Source organism: Benincasa hispida, chromosome 11 (genome assembly GCF_027475165.1).
Source record: "Benincasa hispida cultivar pf3 chromosome 11, pf3_genome.v1.1, whole genome shotgun sequence".
Taxonomy (NCBI): domain Eukaryota; kingdom Viridiplantae; phylum Streptophyta; class Magnoliopsida; order Cucurbitales; family Cucurbitaceae; genus Benincasa; species Benincasa hispida.
In genome coordinates, this window is record NC_143488.1 from 4160826 (window position 1) to 4169986 (window position 9161).

Here is a 9161-nt window from a genome sequence, read left to right on the forward strand (position 1 = left end):
TTAAAGGGATCAACTGTACTAAAGGAGTTAGATGTAACTATAGGGGAAAAATGGTAATTTTAGCCCAGCTGTACTTAAGAGATTTTTTAAAGATCATCGCACTATTGACTGGTTATATCCAATGGACACAGAAATATATCTGTAGTACGAAGAGTGCAGTTGTCGGTCTTTAGTGGAGTGACCAACAGTTAATGGATGTTGGGTAATTTAATTAAAGAGTTAAATTAATTATCCAAGTACCATTGGAGCTTCAATCTATAGGTCCATAAAGTCCCCTCTGTAGGTCTACAGTGATTATTGAGAATTAATTTTGTATTAATTTGAACTGTTCAAATTAATTGAGAGAATTAATTATATATGATATAATTAATGAATTTAATTATATGTGATATAATTAATATAAATACATTATAATATAAAGTTTATTTAAGAGGAATTAAATATTTGAATATGATTCAAATACTAATTGTATGGATGAGACTCATATAATTGAATTTAGTATAAATGTGATTTATATTAAATGTCATGCATTGTTGAGAGAAATAAAAACTATAGATTATATGTTATATTCGATATAACATATAGTTTAATATATTTTGTATGATAAGTTGATTGTCATATTATATATATATGATTAAATTTTGAATTTGGAATTTAATAAAAGGAGGGAGTTAAAATGTGTAAAGGGTTTTACAGTTGGTTTTTTGGTTAAGTATTGATGGATGTTAAACTGTGTTCTACACACTGAAAAAACTCACTGAATTCCTCTCTTAAAATATTTCTTCCCTCTTCCAACATTCATAGTAGAACCCACATCTCCTGCTAATTTTTAATCCCCAAGGAAAATATAGGAGGTTCATTTGTGGTGGTGTTCCTTTGGGTTTTCGATTTTTGAAGATCAAGATTCAGATCGAAGAGTTCGTGATCCAGATCGAGGGAATTCGTGAAGAAGATTAGCTTCAAAGGTAAGCATTCTTTTAAACTGTGTTCTACACACTGAAAAAACTCACTGAATTCCTCTCTTAAAAACTTTCATCCTCTTCCAACATTCATAGTAGAGCTCACATCTCCTGCTAATTCTCAATCCCCAAGGAGAATATAGGACGTTCATTTGTAGTGGTGTTCCTTTTGGGTTTTCGGTTTTTGAAGATCAAGATTCAGATCAAAGAGTTCGTGATTTGGATCGAGGGAATTCGTGAAGAAGATTAGCTTCAAAGGTAAGCGTTCTTTTAAACTGTGTTCTACACACTGAAAAAACTCACTGAATTCCTCTCTTAAAAACTTTCTTCCTCTTCCAAAATTCATAGTAGAGCTCACATCTCCCGCTAATTCTCAATCCCCAAGGAGAATATAGAAGGTTCATTTGTAGTGGTGTTCCTTTTGGGTTTTCGGTTTTTGAAGATCAAGATTCAGATCGAAGAGTTCATGATCTGGATCGAGGAAATTCGTGAAGAAGATTAGCTTCAAAGGTAAGCGTTCTTTTCCCTAATTATTCTATTTTTAGTATGATGTAATTTAATTCTTATAATGCATAATTTTGTTTTTTTTTCTGTAAAAGTTTGTGATTTTGTGAAAAAGATCCCAACGTTTCTACACGATGACCTTCACCAGTCTTTCCTTCACTTTTCATGTAACATACATCATTGTGGACTAAATCAAGTAACTCATTACTTCTTCCACCAGATGAAAATGACTTTCTAGTAAACTTTGATTCAACACAAACTTCACATTTGTGTCTATTATCAATGTTAAAATTCGGCAATATTCCTAAGTTTACCATTCTATTTAAAGAACGATAATTGACATGTCCTACTCTAGAATGTCATACATCACAACCCAACAACATAAGCAAAAAGGTTTATATTATTATAATTTTTTGGCATTTGTACTAGTACATTCAACTTGAACATGTTATCACTCAAATAGCCTTTTCCCACATTCATACCCTCCTTGTCAAAATAAATTTATCTGACTCAAATATAAGCTTAAACACATTTTTGTTAAGTATAATTCCTGACACTAGATTCTTTCGAATCTCTGGCACATGTCATACTTCATTAAGGGTAGGTATCTTTCCAAAAATCCATTTCAGCTTGACCTTTCCCTTGCCTTCCATTGAGGCAGTTGGAGCATTTCCCATGTATAGCTTATCGCTGTCATCTAGCTCTCATATGTAATGAACAATGACTTGTCTTTACAAATATAGCCCATGGAATCCACCAACCTTTGGTGTCTGAAGCCATATTTACCTCTAAAATGATGACAACCAAGTCGTCATTTTCCACGACATTGACTTGATTGTTGGAACTTTGTCCCTTCTTGTGCTTGCACATTACAGCAGTATAGCCATTATTACCGCAAACCCAAAAATTTCCTTGAATGGACTTGCTAGCATCATTCCTTGACCTATGATTCACATTTTTCTTCTTGAAATTTACTTCTTGGGTTTATCTTTTGAAGCTTCAGCAATATGAGCCTTGGCTTCAACTTTCTAGCGGAGTTCTATCTCCTTTCCTGTTATCCTCTTCTATACAGAGTTTTACAAGATTCTCCATGGATAACTAATTTCGCTTGTGTATGAGATAACATTTGAAGTCCTTCCAGGAAGGAGGCAACTTCTCAATCATAACAGAAGCTTGAAATGGTTCACGATGTCCAATCCTTCACTTTGTAAATCACTTATGATAATTAGCAACTCTTTCATCTAATTGACTACCAACTTGGTCTCGATCATCTTATAGTCTAAGAATTTTTCAACAAAGAATTTCTTAGTACCAATATCTTCTAACTTTTACTTATAGTCTAATGCCTCCCACAATAGTTTTGATGTATTATAGGTATTGCAATAGACATTATATAAAGTTTCCTTAAGACCACGAAGTATATAATTACGATACAGGAAATCTGAATGCATCCATACTTGCTTTGCAGCTTCTGTTTCAGAATTTACAGCTTCTAGCTGGGTAATTGGGCAATCTCCCTTCAAAATATGAGCAACCAATGTGGTGAGATAGAAGATCATCTTCTATTGTCATCTCTTGAAATTCTCTGGTTTTTCAGCATTAGGTTTGACAATTAGCAATTCAATGATGGTAGAATTAACGATATATATATAGAACAAAATACACTAGAAAACTAATTACACCTTAACTTAAAACGTTTGGAGACTCAAGACATAGTCAAAACACGCTTCTGATAAGTTTTGTCCTGAAAAGAATTATTCGTTCTATACGGGATGCAAGTAAACTACAGTGATTTCCTCAGCAGGATACAACGACTAACTCCCGTAGAATTGCAACCTCAAACTACTCGGATCTGGCAGAATTCTTGGATACTTGCTGTCAACTTAACTCAAGAACAAAAGAAAGAAGAAAGAAATGAGAGAACTCTCCAATTTGGAATCAGATGTTACAAATGAAGAACCAAGTTGCTATTTATAAGCTAGCAACTTGGTAACTCTCCAAATTACAAAATAAAAATCAAATAAATAAAAAAATTGAAACACTTGTCAAATTTAACTCAATTGAGTTTTTACTTGACAAAAATAAAACATAACTCATTCAAATTGAAAAAGCTACAAATTCAATTTTCATTTTGGTGTTAATATTTTGATGATATTATATAATATGTAATATTAAAGATAATCAACTGTGTTATTTTGGTATTGATGTCTTAATTAATTATGTAATGTTGAATACATTATATAATGTTATTTCAGTATAAATGTTATAGAAGAAAATTAATTGAATATTGAAGATTGTAGTTTATTTGATTACATTCATAAAATTTAAACAGGTTTGATATTTATCAAATGATAAAAATTTAATTTGGAAAAGAAGATCGCTCCTAACGCTAAATGTAAATGGGGAAAAACAACATTATCATTGAATATTTTTAAGACATTTTCCGACGTCATGCCTATATATCGCGGGAAAAAAGTAACCTCTCCCGACGCCAATATATGTTGGCATCAGGTATGTAGTCTTTCCCGACGAAACCTAAGGATTTTAGCATCGGGATGAATATATCATCCACACAATTTTGATTTTTTGCAACGCTCATAATCTGGCATTGGGAAAAGTCACTTTTCATAATGTCGAAAACGCATTTTCTGGCATCAGGAGAAGGCATATCTCCCAACGCCCATCAAGTGGCATCGGGAGAAGGCACCTATCTTGACACCAAAAATTGGGTTTTTCACGTTGGGAGAAGTGACTTCTTCCGACATCCGACAATGAGCATCAAGAAAAATCCTCTCCACTTCTTCCGTCACGAAATCTTTTATTCCTGACGAAATAACTTTTTTGTGTCTGGATAAAGCTTTTCCGATGACCTTGTTGATGATAAAAAAAGGCATCGGGAAAGCCTTTTCGGACGCTTTTCTAACTATTTTCGATGGTTTTGACCATTGGAAAATGGCAATATTCTTGTAGTGATATGTATTTATTCGTATATATGTCATGAAATTCATTCTACGATAAGTATGGAGTCCTTATACACTTCTCTATGTTAAACTAGGTCTCTTATACTTGCTGTATATATTAAAAAACACCCAAATTTCTTGAATATTAATATACATGTGTCATGAAATTCATTCCTACGTCAAGCTTTGAGTCATTGAGTTTAGTCTCATAAGTAGATAAAATTTGTAATTGATTGTCTTTTTGTCTTACCCTTGGATTTATATTTTTTTAATCTCCTACACTTGCGTCCTGCATAGTTCTGGTATATACAAAAAACACCCAGATTTTTTACACCAGTATCATTCTACTGTGAGTTTGTTGATACATAAAAAAATTTAGATATTTTTTTAATTAATATTTTTTTATGTATGGTGGATAACATTATTTTATATTTGGTTAAGTTTTGTTTATTAGATGCCGTTAATTATAGGGATTGGGGTAGTTGAAGGAAACACCAAAACCTTAAAAGGGGATTGTTTTGTTAGATATCTAACAAATCCTCTCTAAATTAGATTTAGAAATTTTTGCAATGAAACTTTGTTTTAGGAATTTTTGAAATACAACTATTGAAATTAACTATTTTTGTGGTTCGCCCTTACAAAGACCACAAAACTTGGATTTCTCTCTTTCTACTTCTCTTTTACACTCTTACCATACCATTTTTCCTTTGGGAAGGTTTAGAATTTGGAAGTAATTTTGAAAGGATTAAAAACCACTCCTAATATTTATATAAGGTTAATTATAAATTTAATCCATAAACTTTTTTAGATTAATAACTATTTAACATTCAAAAGTGTGGAATAAGTCCAAAATAACTTTCATCATATCAATTATATTTAATAGATTTGTAAACTTTCAATTTTATGTCTAACAATTCCCTTAAAGATTTTCAATTATTTTAAAATTAATTTATCTATTGAACATAGTTTTGGATTTTAAGTTTAATAAAATCCTAAACTTTGAATTTTGTTTGAAAGCTTATAAATTAAATTTGTAATTTTGAAAGTTAAAGAACCAAATAGATTCAAATCTCAAAATTTAAGAACTAAATTTATAATTTAACTGATATTAAACCATTATTTAATAGTATTTATGTAACACTCAATCCTTCACAAGATTCCTTGGATGGAGAGAAGAGCTCAGAGTTCAAGCTTTGGAAGGGAATAATTAAATTAAGTATCTAGACAATGTCTTGGAGGAAGAAAAATTTCTAAGTGTTGGAGGCATAGTAGCTTGGAGTAGAAAATTTGGCTAAGTGTCCAAACTATGCTATAAGAATAAGAGTTGGATTCCTAGCATAGGAGAGGAAGTAGAATCTTGAATGAGTTCAATGCTTGGTGTAGTAGAGGAAGCATGTTGAACGCATAGCAAGTGTATCCCAAGGGGAGATTTTGGACACACTTTGGATCTATAGGGATGTGGGAAGCTATGCTATGAGATTAGGTTATGAGTCTAGGAAACCATGCATTGAACACCATGATGGGTGCATAGGAAGACATAATGGGTGCATAGGGTACTCTGGGAGAGAAATTGGCAAGTGTTGGAAAACATAAGATACCACAAGTGGAGGAAACCCTAAAGAGGGAAGGGTTGGACGCATAGATGAGGTGTTGGATGCATAGATGGCCATGTGGGTGCATAGATGAGCGCATGCTTAGAGGGAGAAGTGAGACAAAAGGGACACATGGTTATGCCTTGAGTCTAAAGGAGTATGCTATGCATTGAGAAGAGGATAGAAACCAAAGAAGAAGGAAGAGAAAAAATGATCGGTGCATGAGGTTGGAGTTGGGCGCATAGGACTAGGGTTTGGCGCATAGGAGATCTTATGGATTCCATTTTTTATCTATGAGAAGCAAAATGGAAGCATAAAATAAACCCTAAGGAGGAAGTTACATCAAGGAAGCCCAAGAACCCTAGTGGACACATGCTTAGAAGGGGGAATAGGTAAGGTGGGTGCATGCCCTTGCTATAAGCCAATAGGAAACTATGGGGTGAGTAGGAGTCAAGTTGATATAGTTAAGAAACCATACGCCCAAAACTAGAGGACCATGCGTTGGAAACACTATATAGGCATATAAGAGAAGCTTGTTTGACGCATGTAGGGTTGCTGGTGAAGCAACCATGTGCCCAACCTAGGTTAATATGCGTTAATTTAGAAACTTGGAGAGCAAGGACAGATTGACAGCGAAATGGGGTACGTGGCTCAACCAAATAAAGCCTTGGTCGAGCCTAGAGTGAGGTAAATGCATGATAGGACATGAAAAATGTCGGAATGACAGCTCAAAGAGGGCCTATGTGTTGTACTTTTCATGGTGGAGACACCTCAAGTTCGCATGCAAGTATGAGGTGTCAATGACCTTTGTGCTGGACCTTGCATGGTGCTCACACTTAATATTTTCATGCAAAATATGTGTGCAATAGTGGCCTAGGAAGGATGACAAGGACACCTTTGAAAGCCTATAAATACCCTAAGAGAACTTCATTTAAGCTTACAACTCAATTTCCCTTCACAGGAGACTCAAAAGAAGAGTTTTAGGGAAAATTTATGGTTTTGGGGTAGGGCTATGCGTTAATCAAGCGAAGGTTATGCGTTGATCAGTGTTGTCATGTGACCAGCTAAGTCCATGCGTTGATCAAAGGAATTCTAGGGTTCCAGAAGGTGCTGCGATGCGTCCAATGGCTCGGAAAGGCTTGCCTTGCATTCAATTGTTGTCTAAAAGTATCTAGAGGCCTAGTCTCATACCAGTTAGAGTTGGTAAGCTAAGTTTAGGCCCAATAAGGTATGCTAAGGTTACTCTAGCCCTAAATATGAGATTCTAAGTTAAAATTGGGCTAGTGTATGCTTGGGATTCCAAAAGGAGACAGAAAACAAGGAAGGTTTGAGAAAGAGAGGGAAACACTGTTGGCAAACTGTGAGTGACATGTTTTTCAAATGATTAATGATTTCACGATATAAGCTTATAGCATGCTTTATTTAATAGTTTTCCCAAGCATATTATTCTTAAAGTTTTAAAATGAGTTTTAAGTATGCTTTTCTTATAAAATTTCTCAAGCACACTCGAGTCTTAATGCTCTTAAGTATACTTTACAAAGCATTTTTTAGTTGAGTTATTCCGAATTAATTCTATATTTATGATGTTTATGCTACTGAAATGCTTGTTGTTTTAAGGCTGAGTACTTAAATGAATTAGAGGTCTTATGATGTTTTTGTATGGGTTGATGCCTTAAATCTCGTAGGGTCCTATGGTTTGTAAATGTTTTGTACAAACTCATTGTTTATTTAATAAAATATATGATATTTTATTACATTTTCAGTTGCATTAACCATAAACCAATAAACTAATATCCAAGGTTATCATGTAGTTTAAACATGTGTAGAGATATATGGGTGGATCATGTTTAACTGATAACCTAAATGGTCTGTAATAGATGGATAAGGTTGGGTGTCTTATCCTAGTGACACTACGAGTATGGCCTACTTTGTAGGTGTTACAATTGTTGTAAAGTGCTACAAATGATCTGATCATGATCATTCATGTATAGACACGTGAGCGGGGATATTCTATATAAAGGAGTTTGTATAAGACCGAACCACGAAATGTCTAGTGTAATTATATAACGTCGTTCATAATAGAGACTTACATTTCACCAGGATCATCATAGGTAACATGACCTGAATTCTGAGTGAGTCGTGAACTCCTGCCTATGAGGACAGTCCTTTGATTTGTATGGGTGAGAATCGCCAGACCATAAACTCAATAAGCCTACCATTTTTTAGATTCATCTGATTGGGGAGTTGGGAACGCAGCTACATAAGAAAGAATTCACTCATTCCTCGAGGGCGGGGTAAGTAGATAAATTACTCCCTTAAGGGTTGATTCTAGGGATTGAACAATGTGGTGCCACACCCTCTCCTGGCCCAAGAGAGGTTTAGTCATAATTAGACTATGATCTATTTTTCATTAGAGGAATTAGTGGTGCTTAAGAAGTTAGATGAAACTACGAGCAATTTGTGAAGGGTCATCTTACTATTGATTGGTTATATCCAATGGACACATAAATATATCTGTAGTGCGAAGAGTGCATCTGTTGGTCTTGAGTGGTGTGCCCGACAGTTAACGGATAATGAATAATTTAATTAAAGAGTTTGATTAATTATTCATGTACCATTGGAGCTTCAAGCTACAGGTCCATGAGGTCCCTTTGATAGCTCAATAGGACTAAATGAGAATCAGTTTTGGGATTAGTTTGAATTGTTTAAATTAATTGAGGAAATTAATTATATATAATATAATTGTTATAATGTATTTGATACATTGTATTATTTATGAGAGGAAATAAATATTTGAATATGATTCAAATATTAATTATGTGAATTGGATTCATATATTAATTATGTGAATTGGATTCATATACTTGAGTTTAATGTAAATGTGATTTATATTAAATATCATTTATAAGAGAAAATAAATATTTGAATATGATTCAAATATTAATTATGTGAATTGGATTCACATAATTGAATTAAATGTGATCTATACTAAATACCATATGTGAGAGAAAGAAACTATAGGTTATATTGTATATGATACAATAATAAAACTATACATTATATATGATATAACATATAATTATATATAATAAATTAATTATTATATATATAATTATATTATATTAATTTAAATTATTTTTTATTTA